The sequence below is a fragment of the Phoenix dactylifera genome, chromosome 14 (assembly GCF_051530095.1).
Source record: "Phoenix dactylifera cultivar Ajwa chromosome 14, Ajwa_hap1_PhDact_Kaust_v1.1, whole genome shotgun sequence".
Taxonomy (NCBI): domain Eukaryota; kingdom Viridiplantae; phylum Streptophyta; class Magnoliopsida; order Arecales; family Arecaceae; genus Phoenix; species Phoenix dactylifera.
Window position 1 is genome coordinate 4978081 of NC_143203.1, and position 18637 is coordinate 4996717.

Consider the following 18637-nt stretch of genomic DNA (forward strand, 5'->3'; position numbering starts at 1 on the left):
TCATTTACATAAGATGTTATCACATAATATATGAAAGGGTTTCATAATTACATAGGATGTAAACCTGAACCAATGTGACATTTACATAAGATGTAAATCGAATGACATATGGTATGGGGTAGATGGTTACATTAGATGTAAATCCCAAGAGATGCTTTCTTTTCTTCTTTGAGGATGGCTGAATCTTTCTTCTCTTTTTTTTTCTAAGCAATGGCAATGGAGGCTAGGGTTCTTTGTGGTGGAAGGAAGAAGAAAGAGGATGGGTTGGAAAAATTGATTTGAATTGGCAGCAATTGGCTCCAAAGAAAGGTTGGCATTGGGCAGTTCTAGATTGCAATTGGATTCGTTGAGAGGAATCAATTCGAACCGATTGGATTGATCAATATAAGGTCTGATGGCTTGAGAGTTTTTTTGAGTATTAGATGGCTTCTGAAAGGGATGAAGTATTAAAGAGGATGGAAGAAACTTTACTTGAATTTAATCAGGATTTCTAATAGGTTGGTGATGGAAGAATTAGGGCACAATCGGTACACCAAAAGAAACTAGTCTGAACCCGATTTGATGATCAATATGTTGGCTATATGAACGTAGATTTTTCTGAAGAATATGAAGGTTGGAAGCTCTTGTGGACGTGAGGGAACAATGGAGTATTTTTTTTTTTTTTGGATTTTATTTCTAAAGGATAACTAAGGAAACTAGGTTGAGTCTCACACCCTAGGTTCCTAGAATTTGAGGAGAAGGTTGGGGCGTCTCACCTTTATCTTCTTCTCTCCAATGGTGTCTCACCAATGGCTGGAAAAGAGCCCTTCTTTTCGTGGTCTCTCTCTCACAAATCTCTAGAATTTTTTTCAAATAAATTTGATATCATTTCATTCATCAAAACCTCCTCTTATAAAGAGAAAGAGGTTGGAAGTTACAAATAGATTTACTTGGACTCAAAATCAGATAAGGACATTTTTTAAAATTCAAATCTAATGATAAACTTCCTAAACAACTTGCCAACTAAAGGTTGGACAAGTGTCAACCCTTCATGGTGTGTGGGTTGGAGATTAGGAGCAGGAAACCCCAACCGCACCATTAATCAAACACCTTCTCGAGTACCAACATCAGCATGAAGTTCGGAAGACTCCTCAAATATCATCTGATCTCCAAATTTTATGTTCTTATAGTCATTGGAAAGCTACGGATGTCTACTTTCCAACAAAATTTGAATCAACTTAATCGGACTTCTGTAGCTTCTGAAATATTCAAAATACCATATGGTATTCAATCTATCATGGATTTCAACTGGATCTGAACTCTGAATTTCTTCCACATGTGAGAGGTCTTCATGGTAGAACTTCTCTTTCTTTTGACATGTGACCACTTCTAATTAGCCATGGACCCATTCATGCCTTGAACTCAATCTAATTGATATTGAAGAGGCTAACCCATTGTGAATCAAATCACTTATTGCATGGACTCAATCTAATTTCAGCTTGGACTCAACTTTGCTTGGACTAAAATTCTTTCCACTCCTTCACCCAATGTCCCACGCCATTAGAATGAGGGTGGTGCTTCATGGTTGGGCTTCATCTCCACGCTCTCCCCATGATTCAATTGGGCTCAACATGATTGATATTGGAACTCCTTGAACACCATGAAACTTGGTGCACACCCAAGAAGGGAACTCAATCTCCATGCCCAAGGGACTACACCCAATACTCCATGCCCAAGGAGGATGCTCCTGCATCAATTCCCCCCTTCTGGAAAAAGACTCGACTCCGTCGAATTTTGCATTTGATAGAGCTCGTAGAAGTTCGGGTTCAGCTGTTGGACTCCCTCCATCTTTAATCATGTGCAATCTGAAATTAGTCGATCCTCCAATAAAAAACTTCTGGTATCCTCCTCGGTATGTGGGCATGATCTGATCAACTAGGATGTCCTCAATGGTGTCCGTCGGGGCTGATCGTCGAAGAAGTGATGATGATACAGGTGGGATGTCTTCATCTTTAACATGGCGACCATCATAGGGTTGCAACTCTTCAACATAGTGACCATCGTAGGGCTGCAACTCTTAAACATAGAAGATGGGGTTAACCTGCAAATCATCTGGTAACTCGAGCACAAAGGCCTTGGGTCCCATCCACTTCAGCACCTTGAAGAATTCGACTTGGCAAGGTTGAAGCTTCTGAAAATTTCTGTATTCAACACTCAACCGCATCAACACAAAGTTTGCTTCCTTGTGCAGGGTCGGCAAATAGAACTTATCCTCCACCATGGTGACTATTTTGACATAGCCAAAGTGACCACCAAGGCCTCCGCCATGGACCACTCGAACAATATGAGCACAAAGTGAGATCTTCGAGACACATAAAAGAAAGCAATCATGGGCAGAAAATTCTGAATGCTGCCACTGATCCACTGCTGAAACTTCTGCATATATGGGCTGAAAATATACTTCAAAGGGGTACAAAATTTTTAGATTGGCAAACCCCATTACCTCAACATTCAAAAGAGTTAGAACATGTGAATTTTGACTGAGGGCATCAGCAATAAAATCTTCTGCATGTGGCCCATGCTTCAGGATTTGGCGACGAGGCTCCTCGTGTTCTTTTGGGTTCAACCAGCATGCAGGAAGTTCGGCAAGCTTGATTTGGGCACCAAATCTATGGTGTGCTGGTTGTCTCTCTTCAGTGGAAGATCCTTGGGGAGACTCTCAAGGGTTACATTAGAGGAATCATCCAATATGGACTTGAAATCAGGAGGAACAACTTCTGAAATTTCAGCTCCAACTTCCCTAGACATTAGTGCATACATGACTCCAATCTCTCGGCTACAAGCTTCAAACTTTTTCATGGTTAAAACCCGTTGGATTATCAGATTTTCAGAGGTAAAATCAGTGATCCAAAGGGGCTTTAACACAACTCTTTTGTTGGCACAATATAGAGAATAACAATTGGATCGACCGTCATACTCGACACTACGATCATACAACCAAGGTCTTCCTAGAAGAAGATGGCACGCCTTCATGGGCAGAACATCGCACCATACTTCATCTCGGAAGTCCTTACCAAGTGAAAAACTGATCAAGCATCTTTGTTTAACAGGGATGGAAGAGTCTTCGATCCAACTTACCCGATACGGCTTTGGATGCGGTACCGGTTTCAGATTCAGCTTTTTCAGCACTTCTTCAGAAATGATGTTTATGCAGCTTCCATTGTCAATGATGAGGTTTAGAGACTTGTTGGCATGCTCGACGCGAGTGTGGAAGATATTGGTGCGCTTCCAATCTTCCTCCACGTTCTCCTCCTGCTTGCAACCCGTAAGAACCCGCCGCACGACGCACACAGGTAGATCTGAAGCTTCTAGCTCCACCGCAGGGGCTTCTTCATCATATTTTTCGTTCCCTTCATTTCCCTCTTCATCAGCGGGCTGAGAGGGAGGAGTGACTTCAGAGGGTCCTATGATCTCATCCTGTTCACATACCAATGCAAATCGTTGGTCTCGGGTAGGACAAACAACGGCGAAATGGCCTCGCCCGCCGCACTTGTAGCATTCAACAGGATTCTTCCCTTGCGGTGTGGATTGTGGCATAGGACCTTTACCCTTTTCATTAGCCCTTGGAGCACCCCTTTTCTGATATGTGCTTCTATTTACAGAGGTTTCAGATCTAAAAGCAGGGGCGTTACCTCGAGGAAATGGAACTCCTCGGTTGGTGCTGCGCTCGGGAAATCGTCGTGCAACCGGTGCTTGCGCAGGGCGTCTTTGTCGTAGCTGCGATTCAACTCGAATGGCGAGTTGGTATGCCTCCTCTAGGCTGAAGATGCGCGTCGTCATTAGCTCCCTCTTGATGTCATCCCTCAGCCCGGATCAGTACCGAGTTAGGGACTGACGATCCATCTCCGTGAGGTTGCTGCGGATCATCAACTCATGGAATCGGGCCGTATACTCCTCTACGGAAGAGCTTCCTTGACGAAGTTTCAGAAGTTCTTCGAAGAGTGTCTCCTCATAATCAAGGGAAAGAAACTTTTCCTTCAAACGAAGTTTCATCTCCTCCCAATCATTGATAGGGGGCTGTCGGAGTCGATGAAGCTTCTCTTCAATGCTATGCCACCATATGCGTGCTTGGCCCTTGAGCTTCATCTTCACAAATCACACCTTGGTTTCATTGGGCATGCTGAACCATTCGAAGTAGTCTTCGAGAGACATCAACCAATCCTGAAAGTAGGTTGGGTCCATGCTTCCGCTGTAATCAGCAACTTCTACACGAACCCGCTTCATGACATCGTCGAGATCATTGTGCTCCCGCTGATTTTAATGAACATAGGGGTTCCTGAAATTATTCCCCATACGAGAAATGTTTGGAGGGGGCATCCGCTGATCCCTAGGTGGCCTTTGGGGTGATAGACCCCCGGGGGAGAATGCTTCAACATCGGGGTCTCCTCCAAATGGCACTTCTGAATTTTCAGGTTGCGCGGGGACAGCATGTTCATCTTCAAGATTGTTTGCCTCGGGGAAGAGACGATCCCAAACAACTTCCACCTTCTGATTCAAGGCCGCCACTTGCCGGATGAGCTCGGCCATCATCTCAGCACGTTGTCGTTCATTGTTGTAGGGGCGACCACTTCTGGTACTCATGGCGGTAAGGATTCGCTCTGATACCAATTGACGCAATCGGGGTGGGCTGCAGATTTTTTTTCTTCTTTGAGGATGGCTGAATCTTTCTTCTCTTTTTTTTTCTAAGCAATGGCAATGGAGGCTAGGGTTCTTTGTGGTGGAAGGAAGAAGAAAGAGGATGGGTTGGAAAAATTGATTTGAATTGGCAGCAATTGGCTCTAAAGAAAGGTTGGCGTTGGGCGGTTCTAGATTGCAATTGGATTCGTTGAGAGGAATCAATTCGAACCGATTGGATTGATCAATATAAGGTCTGATGGCTTGAGAGTTTTTTTGAGTATTAGATGGCTTTTGAAAGGGATGAAGTATTAAAGAGGATGGAAGAAACTTTACTTGAATTTAATCAGGATTTCTAATAGGTTGGTGATGGAAGAACTAGGGCACAATCGGTACACCAAAAGGAACTAGTCTGAACCCGATTTGATGATCAATATGTTGGCTATATGAACGTAGATTTTTCTGAAGAATATGAAGGTTGGAAGCTCTTGTGGACGTGAGGGAACAATGGAGTATTTTTTTTTTTTTGGATTTTATTTCTAAAGGATAACTAAGGAAACTAGGTTGAGTCTCACACCCTAGGTTCCTAGAATTTGAGGAGAAGGTTGGGGCGTCTCACCTTTATCTTCTTCTCTCCAATGGTGTCTCACCAATGGCTGGAAAAGAGCCCTTCTTTTCGTGGTCTCTCTCTCACAAATCTCTAGAATTTTTTTCAAATAAATTTGATATCATTTCATTCATCAAAACCTCCTCTTATAAAGAGAAAGAGGTTGGAAGTTACAAACAGATTTACTTGGACTCAAAATCAGATAAGGACATTTTTTAAAATTCAAATCTAATGATAAACTTCCTAAACAACTTGCCAACTAAAGGTTGGACAAGTGTCAACCCTTCATGGTGTGTGGGTTGGAGATTAGGAGCAGGAAACCCCAACCGCACCATTAATCAAACACCTTCTCGAGTACCAACATCAGCATGAAGTTCGGGAGACTCCTCAAATGTCATCTGATCTTCAAAGTTTATGTTCTTATAGTCATTGGAAAGCTACGGATGTCTACTTTCCAACAAAATTTGAATCAACTTAATCGGACTTCTGTAGCTTCCGAAATCTTTAAAATACCATATGGTGTTCAATCTATCATGGATTTCAACTGGATCTGAACTCTGAATTTCTTCCACATGTGAGAGGTCTTCATGGTAGAACTTCTCTTTCTTTTGACATGTGACCACTTCTAATTAGCCATGGACCCATTCATGCCTTGGACTCAATCTAATTGATATTGAAGAGGCTAACCCATTGTGAATCAAATCACTTATTGCATGGACTCAATCTAATTTCAGCTTGGACTCAACTTTGCTTGGACTAAAATTCTTTCCACTCCTTCACCCAATGTCCCACGCCATTAGAATGAGGGTGGTGCTTCATGGTTGGGCTTCATCTCCACGCTCTCCCCATGATTCAATTGGGCTCAACATGATTGATATTGGAACTCCTTGAACACCATGAAACTTGGTGCACACCCAAGAAGGAAACTCAATCTCCATGCCCAAGGGACTAGACCCAATACTCCATGCCCAAGGAGGATGCTCCTGCATCACCAAGAGTCCTAAAACCTCCCTAAATCAATCGAGAGTGAACGATACATTGAGCTAGCCATATTTGATTAATTGATATAATTGGTGTTTAGGCAAGCTCAAAGGTGGTTACTTAATTAGGACCTTACTCTCTGAGTAAGGAGAGCCTCCCACCTGCTTACCTGGCCAATTGATCGATTACCTCCTATGGAAAGCTCAAAGTTGGAATCACTAAGATCTAATTACCCAATATTAAGTCGATTGGTCTTCCACCGTAGTAGAGTTGCTAAGATCTTTCCGGTGTTGATTAGTCTCGGCTGGATACAGTGGGCTAGTTGCATCGGGGGATTGGACCTCTCTATTAACATGAGATGTTGTGGGATAAAGGTGGGGTTGGGCTCCAATAACTGTTAGGTGAGGATCCAATTATAACTTTATTTTTGCGGAATATACGGTGGGTCTGACTTAACCAAGGAACAGATCTAATAACTGTTAGGTGAGGTCCTTATGACTTGGAGATCAGGTTAGCTCAATATACTTACGAAGCATTGTACAAGAGTTGTACACTCATCGTCTATGTGTCTCCAATAACTGTTAGGTGAGGTGACATGTAGATTGGTGGGACCGCAGCACCCCACTCGAAATCCTAAGTCGCAGGTTTCCGTATCTTTACCATAAAAGTGTGAGAGATCCGAGAAATAGTGGAAGGATTTGATCCAATTTTGTTTTAAAAGTCTCTAAAACAAATTAATGTCAAATACAAATTTCTAATTAGAATCTTTACTCTCTGCAGATGTCAATGGCTTCCAACCCGATAGTTCGAATTCTAGATAACAATAGGTTGACCGGACCAAACTATAAAGTTTGGCTCCGCAACTTGAAGATTGTCTTGAGTTGCGAAAAGATAGCTTATGTTCTTGACTATGAACTCCCGGTGTTACCAACCTGTGCAACCAATGAGCAGCATGAGACGCATGCAAAATGGTTGGATGACGACCATAAGGTTAGGTGCTACATTTTGGCATCCATGTCCAACGAATTGCAATGCCAGCATGAGAGCATGAAGACTGCTAAGGACATACTTGATCACCTACAAGAGTTGTATGGTGAACAGAGTCGCGCAGGAAGGTTTGAAGTGTCCAAGCGGCTCTTCAAAGCCAAGATGCATGATGGGCAGTCCATCCATGAACATGGTTTGACCATGATCAAGGATCTTGAGGAGCTTGAGAAGCTTGGCATGACCATGCACAAGGATTTGCAAACGGATTTGATCCTACAATCGTTGCCATCTTCATATGGGCAGTTTATTGTAAACTACCATATGAATAAAATTGAATGCACCAAACTTGAATTGTTGAATATGTTGGTGACAACTAAGGGAGCCTTGAAAGGTTCAAGGGGCCCAGTTCTTGCTGCTGAGCTAGCTTCTACTTCCAAGAGAAAGTCTACTGGAAAGAAGAAGAAGCCTGCGAAGAAGCAGAAGACCGAGAAAAAGCCGAAGAAGGAAGTTCCTAAGAAAAAGGCCGAACCCAAAGGAAAATGTTTCCATTGCAATGAAGACGGCCATTGGAAGAGGAACTGTCCTATCTACATGGAAAACATAAAGAGCAAGAAGTGTGACACGCCTTCTGAAGGTATGTCTAATATGCTCATTATTGAAACAAATCTTACGGTTTCTTCTATTTCCAGTTGGATTATAGACTCTGGTTCTAGTGTTCACTTGTGCACTACCATGTAGGGTCTAAAGAAAAGTAGAAGGCTTATGAAAGGTGCGGTAATCTTAAGGATTGGCAATGGAGCAAGAGTTGTTGTTGTTGCTGTGGGCACATTCCCTTTGCATTTACCGTCAGAATTTAGTTTGATACTTAGAGATTGTTATTTTGTACCTAGTGCTAGCAGAAATCTGATTTCTGTATCTTGTCTAGCACAGAAACATTATGAATTCAATTTCAATAAAGACTATGTTTCTATTTATTTGCGAAATAAACTGTTTGGACATGGTTTTATGATTGACGGTCTCTATCACTTACATATGGATGTATCTGTGAACGTATCTGAGCATACAGTGAGTACCATAGGATTAAAAAGATCTAGAGATGAGATAAATCAAAAGTATTTATGGCACCTCAGACTTGGTCATATAGGAGAAGACAGAATTAACAAATTGGAGAAACATGGGCTTTTGAGTTCATTGACTTCTGAGTCATATCCGATTTGTGAATCCTGTCTTCAAGAAAAAATGGCCAAATTACCCTTTGTAGGACACGGGGAGAGGTCCACTGAAATACTTGCCCTAGTACACACTGATGTGTGTGGTCCATTCGATGTGCAGGCTAGGGGTCAATTTTTCTACTTTATTACTTTTACCGATGATTTCTCACGGTATGGTTATGTCTATCTTATGAGATATAAATCTGAAGCATTTGAAAGGTTCAAACAATTCAGATTTGAAGTAGAAAAACAGACAGGAAAATTCATTAAAGTTCTTCGATCAAATCGAGGAGGAGAATACCTTAATGGAGAGTTTCGCGATTATCTCAAACAAAATGGTATAGTTTCATAATGGACACCTCCTGGAACACCTCAACTCAAAGGAGTGTCAGAAAGGAGGAATTAGACCTTATTGGATATGGTCAGGTTCATGATGTGCTTCACTGACTTACCCTTATTCTTGTGGGGAGATGCCCTACTTACAGCTATCTATATATAGAGTTCCCTCTAAGTCCGTTCCTACCACACCGTATGAGATATGGCATGGTAAGAAACCAAGTCTTGGTTATCTCAAGATTTGGGGATGTCTAGCCCAAGTCAAGCGACAACAGGCAGACAAGTTAGAGTCTAGGACAATTGGTGCTCGTTTCATTGGATATCCTAAAGAGTCGTTAGGATACAATTTTTACATCCCAGAAGATTACAAAGTATTTGTGAGCTGACATGCCATCTTCTTGGAAAAACAGTTTATCCTTGATAGAGGCAGTCGGAGAAAAATTGAGTTCGAAGAGAAAATCTCTGAAGAGCAACGAGCAATTGAGCCTAGTGAACCTATTCACATTGAGCCAATACATGAAGAACCTCGTCCACTTCGTAGATCCAGTAGGATCTCCCATCCTCCTAAAAGATACTTAGGTATGCTTACTGAGGAAATAGAGGAAGAGTTTCTCATGGGAGAAAGAGATCATAGTAATGATCCCAAGACCTACAACGAAGCGATGTTAGACATCGACTCCGAAAAATGGATTAATGCGATGAAGTCAGAAATAGACTCCATGCATTCCAACCAAGTATGGACCTTAGTAGATCCGCCTGAAGGTATAGTACCTATTGGGTGTAAATGGATCTATAAAAGAAAAATGAGTTCGGATGGCAAGGTAGAGACCTATAAGGCAAAGTTGGTGGCAAAAGGTTATAGTCAGCGCGAAGGCATTGACTATCAAGATACCTTTTCACCGGTAGCCATGCTGAAGTCCATTCGAACGTTGCTTGCCATTGCAGCTTATCATGATTATGAGATATGGCAGATGGATGTGAAAACTGCTTTTCTTAATGGATATCTTGAGGAAGATATCTATATGGAACAGCCTCAGGGTTTCACTTCCAGTGATGGTAATCACAAGGTCTGCAAGCTGCAAAGATCCATTTATGGACTAAAGCAAGCATCTGGGAGTTGGAACACTCGTTTCGATGATGTGATCAAATCGTTTGATTTCATCAAGAACGAAGGAAACCATGTGTGTATAAAAAGGTCAGTGGGAGGGCTACAGTATTCCTCGTATTGTACGTGGATGATATACTCCTGATTGGGAATGATATTCCCATGCTCACATCGGTCAAGTTATGGCTGTCTAAGAAGTTCTCCATGAAAGATCTATGAAACATCTATTTTGGGGATTAAGGTCTATAGAGATAGATCTAAGAGGATGCTTGGCCTATCACAGAAAATGTACATAGAGGAAGTGCTGAAGAGGTTCAGCATGGAAAACTCTAAGAGGGGATTGTTACCCCTAAGGCATGGGATAAATCTTTCCAAAAAGATGTGCCCCAAAACATCTGAAGAGATTCAGCGCATGAGTAGGATCCCTTATGCATCGGCAATAGGGAGCCTCATGTATGCCATGCTATGTACTCGACCTGATATAGCACATGCTGTGAGTGTCACGAGTAGATATCAGTCAAATCCAGGCGAGGAGCATTGGATAGCTGTGAAAAATATTTTTAAGTACTTGAGAAGGACTAAGGATCTGTTTTTGGTCTTTGGGAGAGGCACAGAGTTAAAGGTAGAAGGATATACTGATTCAGACTTCATGACTGACCCTGATGATAGAAAGTCTACATCAGGATATGTATTCTTATGTAATGGAGGATCGGTAAATTGGAAGAGTTCCAAGCAACCGATTATTGCAGATTCTACCATGAAAGCAGAGTACATTGCTGCATCGAATGTTGCGAAGGAAGCGTTCTGGTACAAGAAATTTGTCGAAGAGCTAAGAGTCATGTCATCAGATGCCATAACCCTTTTCTGTGACAACAACAGCGCCATAGCACTAGCTAAGGAGCCGAGGTCTCACCAGAAGTCCAAGCACATAGAGCGGTGATTTCATCTAATTCGCGAATACCTCGAAAGGAAATATGTAGAAGTGCAGAGAGTAGACTCCACTGATAACGTGGCGGACCCATTCACTAAGCAGCTGAATTAGAAGAAATTAGAAGTCCATCTTGAAAAAAATGGGACTTAAATATATGTCTGATTGGCTTTAGTGCAAGTGGGAGATTGTTAGAAGTATGCCCTGGAAGCCAACGTGGCTGACGCATATTTGTAATCTGGGGCATAAATTTGTAATTTGACACTTATTAATAAATAAGATTGGGCAATTTATTTTTCATTCATGTTTGTATGTGTCTATGAATCGTCCAAAAAATTAATAGATGATGACACATAATTTTAAGGAGTTGAGAATTTGAGGCATGTGTCATTAGGGATTAATTTCTAAATGCTCCTGATCGATGGATCCATCACGAGGGACGGTGATCGATCTGCTGAGATTAGTGCACAGATCACTTAGTCAGATGGACGAGTCTCGAGTCCACGGTGTAGAGACACTGGAGTGATTATGCAAGTACTTGATAGAGAACAAGGTATTGAGCGTGACCAAAGATAGTAGTCACATGGATGTCTATCCACTCGTCAGTGACTACTTATGCTGCAGTTGTATGACTAGTCCTTTGACCTGCAATGCCTCAGCTATTCACTGTGAGGTTGCTATAGTTTGACGAGCATATGAACTTGAGCCCTAGTCATTCGGGTCCTTGTAGTGCGAATTGGCTGCAGTAGGTTCATTTTGGAATAGGGTTGCATCTAGATGGGATCTATCGACCTTGATAGATTAGGAGTGATCCTATGTGATTTATGAGACTGAGTTCGATAAATTCCTGGCCAGATATTTTGGAAAAAGAGTTTTCCATATCTCGAACTGAAAGTGGTATAAATTTGACATATGACAGACGATGGGATTTGACGAGATATCCATAACCTCCGTCACGTCGGAATCCATGATAGAGGGACTATATCATACGCTAACTGCACCAAGAGGTTCAGATATTCCATTCTGCTGGGTTGCCACCATATACTGCTAGGTATCACTAGTGGATTGTGAGACTCGAAGGCATTCACTTGGTGATCAGTGAACCCTAAGAGTAGAACTGAAATCGTTTCAGTCCACTGAAAGGAATTTCAGTGATATTGAGATGGAGATCTCAATATTTCTCACTACCAGTCAGAATAGAACCTATGGGGTCACACACATAGAGGATTTAATTAGTCAGACTATCATAATTGTGATTTGGAATCATAATAGAAATCAATCATCAATATGATTGGTGATTGAATTAACCCACTAAGTGTTAGTAAGTTAATGGAAGAAGAATTAAGTGGAATTGATTGCAATTGGATTGCAATTGGGCTGATTTAATGAGCCAAATCAAATTGGGTTCGACCCAAATTGATTTGGGTTCATGATTGGGTCAATTTGATTAAACCAAGGTTTATGCAGATTTTAAAGACCAATGTCGTTGTAGGATGAATATGACTTAAGTCATGTTCACACTATGCGGACTTTAAAGTCCACATAGCGTCGTAGGATGCATGCTCCTAAATCAATTAATTCTCCTAATGAGATTAAGAATCCTAATATGATTAGAAAATTAATCAATTAATTAAATAGACACATGTCATGCATCTATGAGCACAAGGATTGGACACTTGGCATTAATCCAAGGGTGGGTTATAGTCCCATACTCCTAATAAGATTAGGAGGAGCCCTAAACCCAATCTATAAAAGGGTAGCAAGGGAAAAGTTATGAATTAGTTCTCTTCTCTTCCTCTCCACGCCTCCTCTTCTTTCTTTCTCCATCTCCACGGCAGCAAGGGGTCTTCATCCTCCTCTTATTCCACGGTAGCAAGGCAAGGAGATCCACGTGCAAGGTTCCTCCTTCCTCTTCCTCCATTGCGAGCAAGGTTGAAGAAGAAAGGATTCTTCTTTAAGGAGGTATGTTGCAGATTTTTATCTTCTAATCTATATGATAGTCATAAGAGGTCTTTGCAAGGAGCTAGCACTCCGATAAGACCCAATCTCAGATGATTAGATCCTCGTGTGGATACCTGTAGAGGCCGGACAATTGTGTGGCTCAAACAGGAACCTAGATAGATCATCAGACAACGGTGTTCTTCACCTGCAGAATTTTTGAAGATGAGATCTTCAAATTAATTTCTTCTGATTTTAGTTTCAGTTTTGTGAATCTTAATCAACCTTCCTCGGATCCTAATCTTCCCTTCCTAATGAATTCAAAGATCTTCTGAATTTGGATCCAGAAAATTTTTTGAATTCTACGATCCGAGGCGCATTCATGCGATGAACGACGTCCCGTTCGAATTCCGCTGCGAACGTCGCATCGAACGGGGCGTAACTCAGCATAATCGGTAATCGGGTTTGTCACTTTTGGAGATAACTCTAAAGTTTCAATTGAAGACAAAGGTATGATTTTAATTCGTATGAAACATGGTGTCCATCAACTTATGAGTAATATTTGTTATGTTCCAAGTATGAAAAGTAATATTTTGAGTTTGGAACAACTTTTGGAGAAGAATTACGAGGTTCATATGAAAAATTATAGTCTCTTACTTTAAGATGATAGAAAGAATATGATTGCTAAGGTGCCCATGACAAAGAATAATATATTTTTTTTTGATATCCAAACTGATGTTGCTAAATGTCTCAAGACTTGTGTGAAAGATTCTTCTTAGCTTTGGCATTTGAGGCTTGGGCATGTGAATTTTAGAGGCTTGAAGTTGTTAGCTCAAAAATAGATGTTGAAGGGCTTGCCGTCTATTGACCAACGAGATCAACTATGTGAAGGGTGTTTTGTTGGCAAACAATTCCGAAAGAGTTTTCCAACAGAAATTACTTCAAGAGCAAGTGAGCCATTTCAACTTATTCATGCCGATGTTTGTAGACCAATCAAGCCTTCTTCATTTGGTCACCATCGGTATTTTCTTCTCTTTATTGATGATTTTAGTAGAAAAACTTGGGTTTATTTCTTAAAAGAAAAATCTGAAGTATTTGGTGCTTTTAAAAAAATTAAAGCACTTGTTGAAAAAAAAAGTGGCTATTGTATTAAAGCCTTGAGAATGTATAGAGGGAGAGAGTTTACTTCTAATGAGTTTAATGAATTTTGTGAAGCAAATAGCATTCGACAGTTCTTGACCAATCCAATATCTCCACAACAAAATGGTGTTATCGAAAGAAAGAATATGAGCATTCTCAATATGGCTCGAAGCATGTTGAGGACAAAGAAGATACCGAAAGAATTTTGGGCGGAAGCGGTTAATTGTGCGGTGTACTTATCTAACCGGTGTCCAACAAGAAGCCTACGGGACAAAACTCTTCTAGAAGCATGGAGTGGAAGAAAGCCAGGTATTTTCCATCTAAATTTTTTTGGAAGAATTGGCTATGTTCATGTACCCGATCAAGAGAGGTCCAAGTTAGATGATAAAAGCAAGAAGTACATCTTCATTGGGTATGATCAATGTTCTAGGTTACAAGCTCTACAATCCAAGTGTTGGCAAGGCGACTATTAGTAGAGATATGGAGTTCGATGAAGAAGATTCATGGGATTGGGGTAATGAAGATAAGAAGAGGTATGATTTCTTTCCATTTCTTGATGAGGAGGTGCAAAGAAGTTAAGTTCAAGAGCCCACAACACCTCCTAGATCACCAACAACTCCTATTACACCATCTTCATCTTCATCTTCATTCTCAACAAAACCAAGTTCAAGGCCAAGAAAAATGAGAAGACTAAGTGAAATATATAAGATAACAGATAATCAAAATGATCTAACTCTTTTTTGTTACTTTACTGATTGTGAGCCCATAGTTTTTGAAGAAGCGGTAAAAGAAGAGAAATGGAGAATTGCCATGGATGAGGAGATCAAGTCAATTGAGAAGAATGACTCTTGGGAGTTGACAACTATGCCGGAAGGTCAAAAGCCCATTGGTGTGAAGTGGATTTTCAAAGTAAAGAAGAATGCTAAGGGTGAAGTAGAGAGATACAAGGCAAGGTTGGTAGCCAAGGGATATAGCCAATGTCCCGAATTGACTATGGTAAAGTGTTTCCTTTCGTTGCATGGTTGGAGACCATCCGAATGATAATCACACTTGCAGCTCAAAAGAAGTGGAAGATTTATCAAATGGATGTAAAATCGGCTTTCTTGAATGGCATTTTTGATGAGGAGGTCTATGTTGAACTATTGGAAACCCTAGTGGTCGTATGCATATATTTTTAAAAATTTTACAGCGGAAGCATGAATAAACTATTTAATTTCTATGCATGCTAGAGATCATATCTCTACAACAAAAATAGATCCAAAATTTTAAACATTTATTCTAAATAAGTATGCATGATTTTATATCTAACATGTAATCATACAGAATTTCAGCAACCTAGTTGATTTCTAATCCTAATTTTTAATGAGATCAGATCTTATACCTTTTTGCTTTGGGGACTTTGATGATGCCTTGATCACCTTCTGTAGCCGCACACGCGTCCGGCCTCTACGGATAGTCGAAGCGCTAGGAAGATCTTCCTCCGTAGGAATGCTAGCTCGTGCAGAGGTGCTACAATGGCTGATCCTTTTTCCTTCGAAGCACTCAACCTTTGATTTTTCTTCGAAGGGATGAAGGAAGGAGATGAAGGAGAGGAAGGAGAAGAAGTGGACGGATACTTCTCAGAATTTTTCCAGATCTTAGAACCTTTCTCAAGAGTCATTATGAAACCCTAGGCGTGCGGCTTCTTTTATAGCCAAAGGCCCCACGCCTTAAGTGATTCCAAATGCCCTTTCTTGGCATTTGGAAATCCCTAAAAATCAGGGATCGCCACGAGAGGATGGAGAGGGAGTCTGACTCCCTCTTCCTTCAATTCAATTCGGCGCAATGACTTCCTAAATTAGGAAGTCATGCACCCAAAACAAAGCTGCCGCACTCCTCTCTCTTGTGCTCTTCCCTACAATTTAGGGATCTCAAGCCTATCCTTTTTGGAAGCTTTGTGGCGCCACCCCATCTGAATCTTTATCCCACGCCTCCTCTGAATTCTCACGCCAACAATTGGCCAAAAAACAAAGAGAGGCATCATGGGTCTTGGGGATTAATATGAGGTGTCATTCCTACTCCAAGAAGGAAAGCTAGGTTCCTATTTTTTAGGGATTCTTCTCCTTATCAATTTCTAAATTTTTGAACTCAGATTTCTTATCAAATAAGAACTTTTAATTGACTTGGGTCAAGCCCAATCCAATTGGGTCAAGTTCCATTAATTGGGTTAAGCCCAATCTACTTGGGTTGAACCCAATCTAATTAGGTCAAACTCTGATGTAGCCCAAATTGAATCTCATCCAATTTGGCTCAACCTAAGCCCAATCATTCAATCAAATTGAGTTCATTAGCAATCTAATTGCTAATTAATCCTCAATAATTTAATAAGTATTTTACTGCAACTTTTGCTTAGGGTAATTTGTCAATCGAGTTGACCGATGTACCCTTGGACGATTCTTAACCGTCGATCAACCATTTGATCAACCTAGAAACTTCTATGTATGTGACCCCATAGGTTCGAACCTAAGCTGGTAGCACAAGAACGACTTTCTATACTAATCGAAGTGACCATCTAGCAATGGTACCCGACGTTCAGATAGGCCGAAAGATTATAAAGCAATATTCTGGAACCCTTGGACTATGGTTACCGTATAATTAATCCCTATGACTCCAAATGCCTAGGATGACTTCAGAGTTCTGTCAACTCTTAATCAATGCATCCAAAATGTGTTTCAACTTTACAAATTCTGTGACTCCTCACAAGAATTACCTTGGCCAAGGTTTTGCTAAATTGAACATAAGGGCATTATCTCCTATCTCCAGGAGGGGTCAATTCCATCTTGACTCACGCACCGACTTCGCAAGTACTTGACTGCACCTAGTAGCCTTCCATCACTGAATTAGAAATTCAGATAGTCCGGTACCAAAGTACAGTGAGTTGCTTGCAAGTCACCGTGGTGATCTCAGGTCTGAGGGATACTTATACCCATATCCATTTCATCTTTTGACAGCAGAGCGTTCTGAAATTGGTCACGTTCAGTGAAATATACTCCAACACTTCACTTGTGTGGCATATCAGTGTCTCTACACTCCTTGGTTAAGAAGACAACCAACGATATGGCACACAACGACCTATTCTTGATAATGCTATTGTCCTAGTAATAGTATATCGTTTGGTCGTGAATAGGTTTAAGGACTCATAGATAAATCCTCCTTTATCCTTTTAAAAGAGTCCTAAGAACTTCATGACATTACAAGAGTTTAAGAAGATGTACAAAATATATGTAATGAATAATGCCAAATAACCTTTTATTAGTTCATTAATTCATATACAATTCAATCATCAACAGGCTGACGATTGACTTTTAGGACACAATTCCTAACATGAACAACCTTTGGGTACGTGATCAAAGGCCATGAAGATAAAGTGTTGAAGTTGTAGAAAGCTCTGTATGGTTCGAAGCAAGCGCCAAGTGTTGTCCGATTCCTGTCTACCTAAAAATATGCTAGACAGATCGTTGTTAGAACCGACAAACAAAGTTTAAATTAATTTTACTCTTACCTGTTCTACTCGAAGAATAGTGATCGTAAGAGGTCGATCCACAGGGAGGCGATTGGAGTTGCATAAAAATTAAAACATTCACTCGGATTCAAAATCGATTTTTGAATATAAAAAAAAAAGCATTATGTCGGGGATGTTGAATTATTCTCTGGTCTACCAGAGAATGTTTTCTAATTGAAATTAACTAAAAGACAAGTACTTAGATTCGAAAAGCATTTATATATTTAATTAATCAAAGAAGAGCTTTGGCATAAATTAAAATGGATGAGACTGAGAAGATTGAAGCGTGGAACATAAATTGCATAAAAAAAAATTAAAAGATTGCATAAAAAGTGGAAATTAAACTGAACCTAGAACATGGATTGCATGAAAGAAAATTGCTTGATTTCATAAAAAGAAAACTAATTACAAAAAAATAAAAAGAAAGATTGGAAGCCTAATGCTACTTTTCTTCTGCAAAGAACAAGAAAATAAGAAAAGAAAACAATGCATGGCTCCCCCTCGGTGGAACTCCCAAAATAAAATACTCTTTTTTTTTTCTTTATTCCTTTCTTCTCCAAAAACAGAGGTTCCCCTGTTTTCTTTTTGAAACAGAGCTTCACCTCCTTTTTCCTCCTTTGGCCCAACCGAGCACCCCTCTCTCCTCTGTTCGTTGGCCCCCGATCCCGAACCGAGCTCCCCTCTCCCCCTCGTCGATGGCTCCCTTATATAGATCCCCAGCAAGCACGTAGATGGCTGGATTATTGGAGGAAGGAGAGGGCGGACGCGGTGGAGGCTGGGATCACGGAATCGCTGGGGCTTCCTTCACGGATGGAAGATCTGGGAAGGGACGCGATGCAAGGGCGCTGATGCTAGGATGGATCGTGGATTGCGGCTGGATCGGCCCTGGTAATCTGCTGCTGTTGCCGGAAGAAGAGGAGATGGGAGGAGGCGATGATCCGTGGAAGAGATCCGGTGTGGATGCGAGATGTCCGGACGCAGAGGCTGCAACGGACGGAGATCATGGGTTGCTGGGATCACGGGATGGAGGCTGATGCCGCGGGATCGACGGGAGGACGCCGTGGGATCGCCGGGAGGAGCCGATCACGGATGCAGTGCTTGGGTCACGGAAGAGCTGGGACGTTGCGGACGGGTTGATGCTGGAAATTCGGAAAAGGGTGCTGCAATCGGGCGCGGGAGGCTGGGGATGCTTCACGGGCGGATGGAGTGC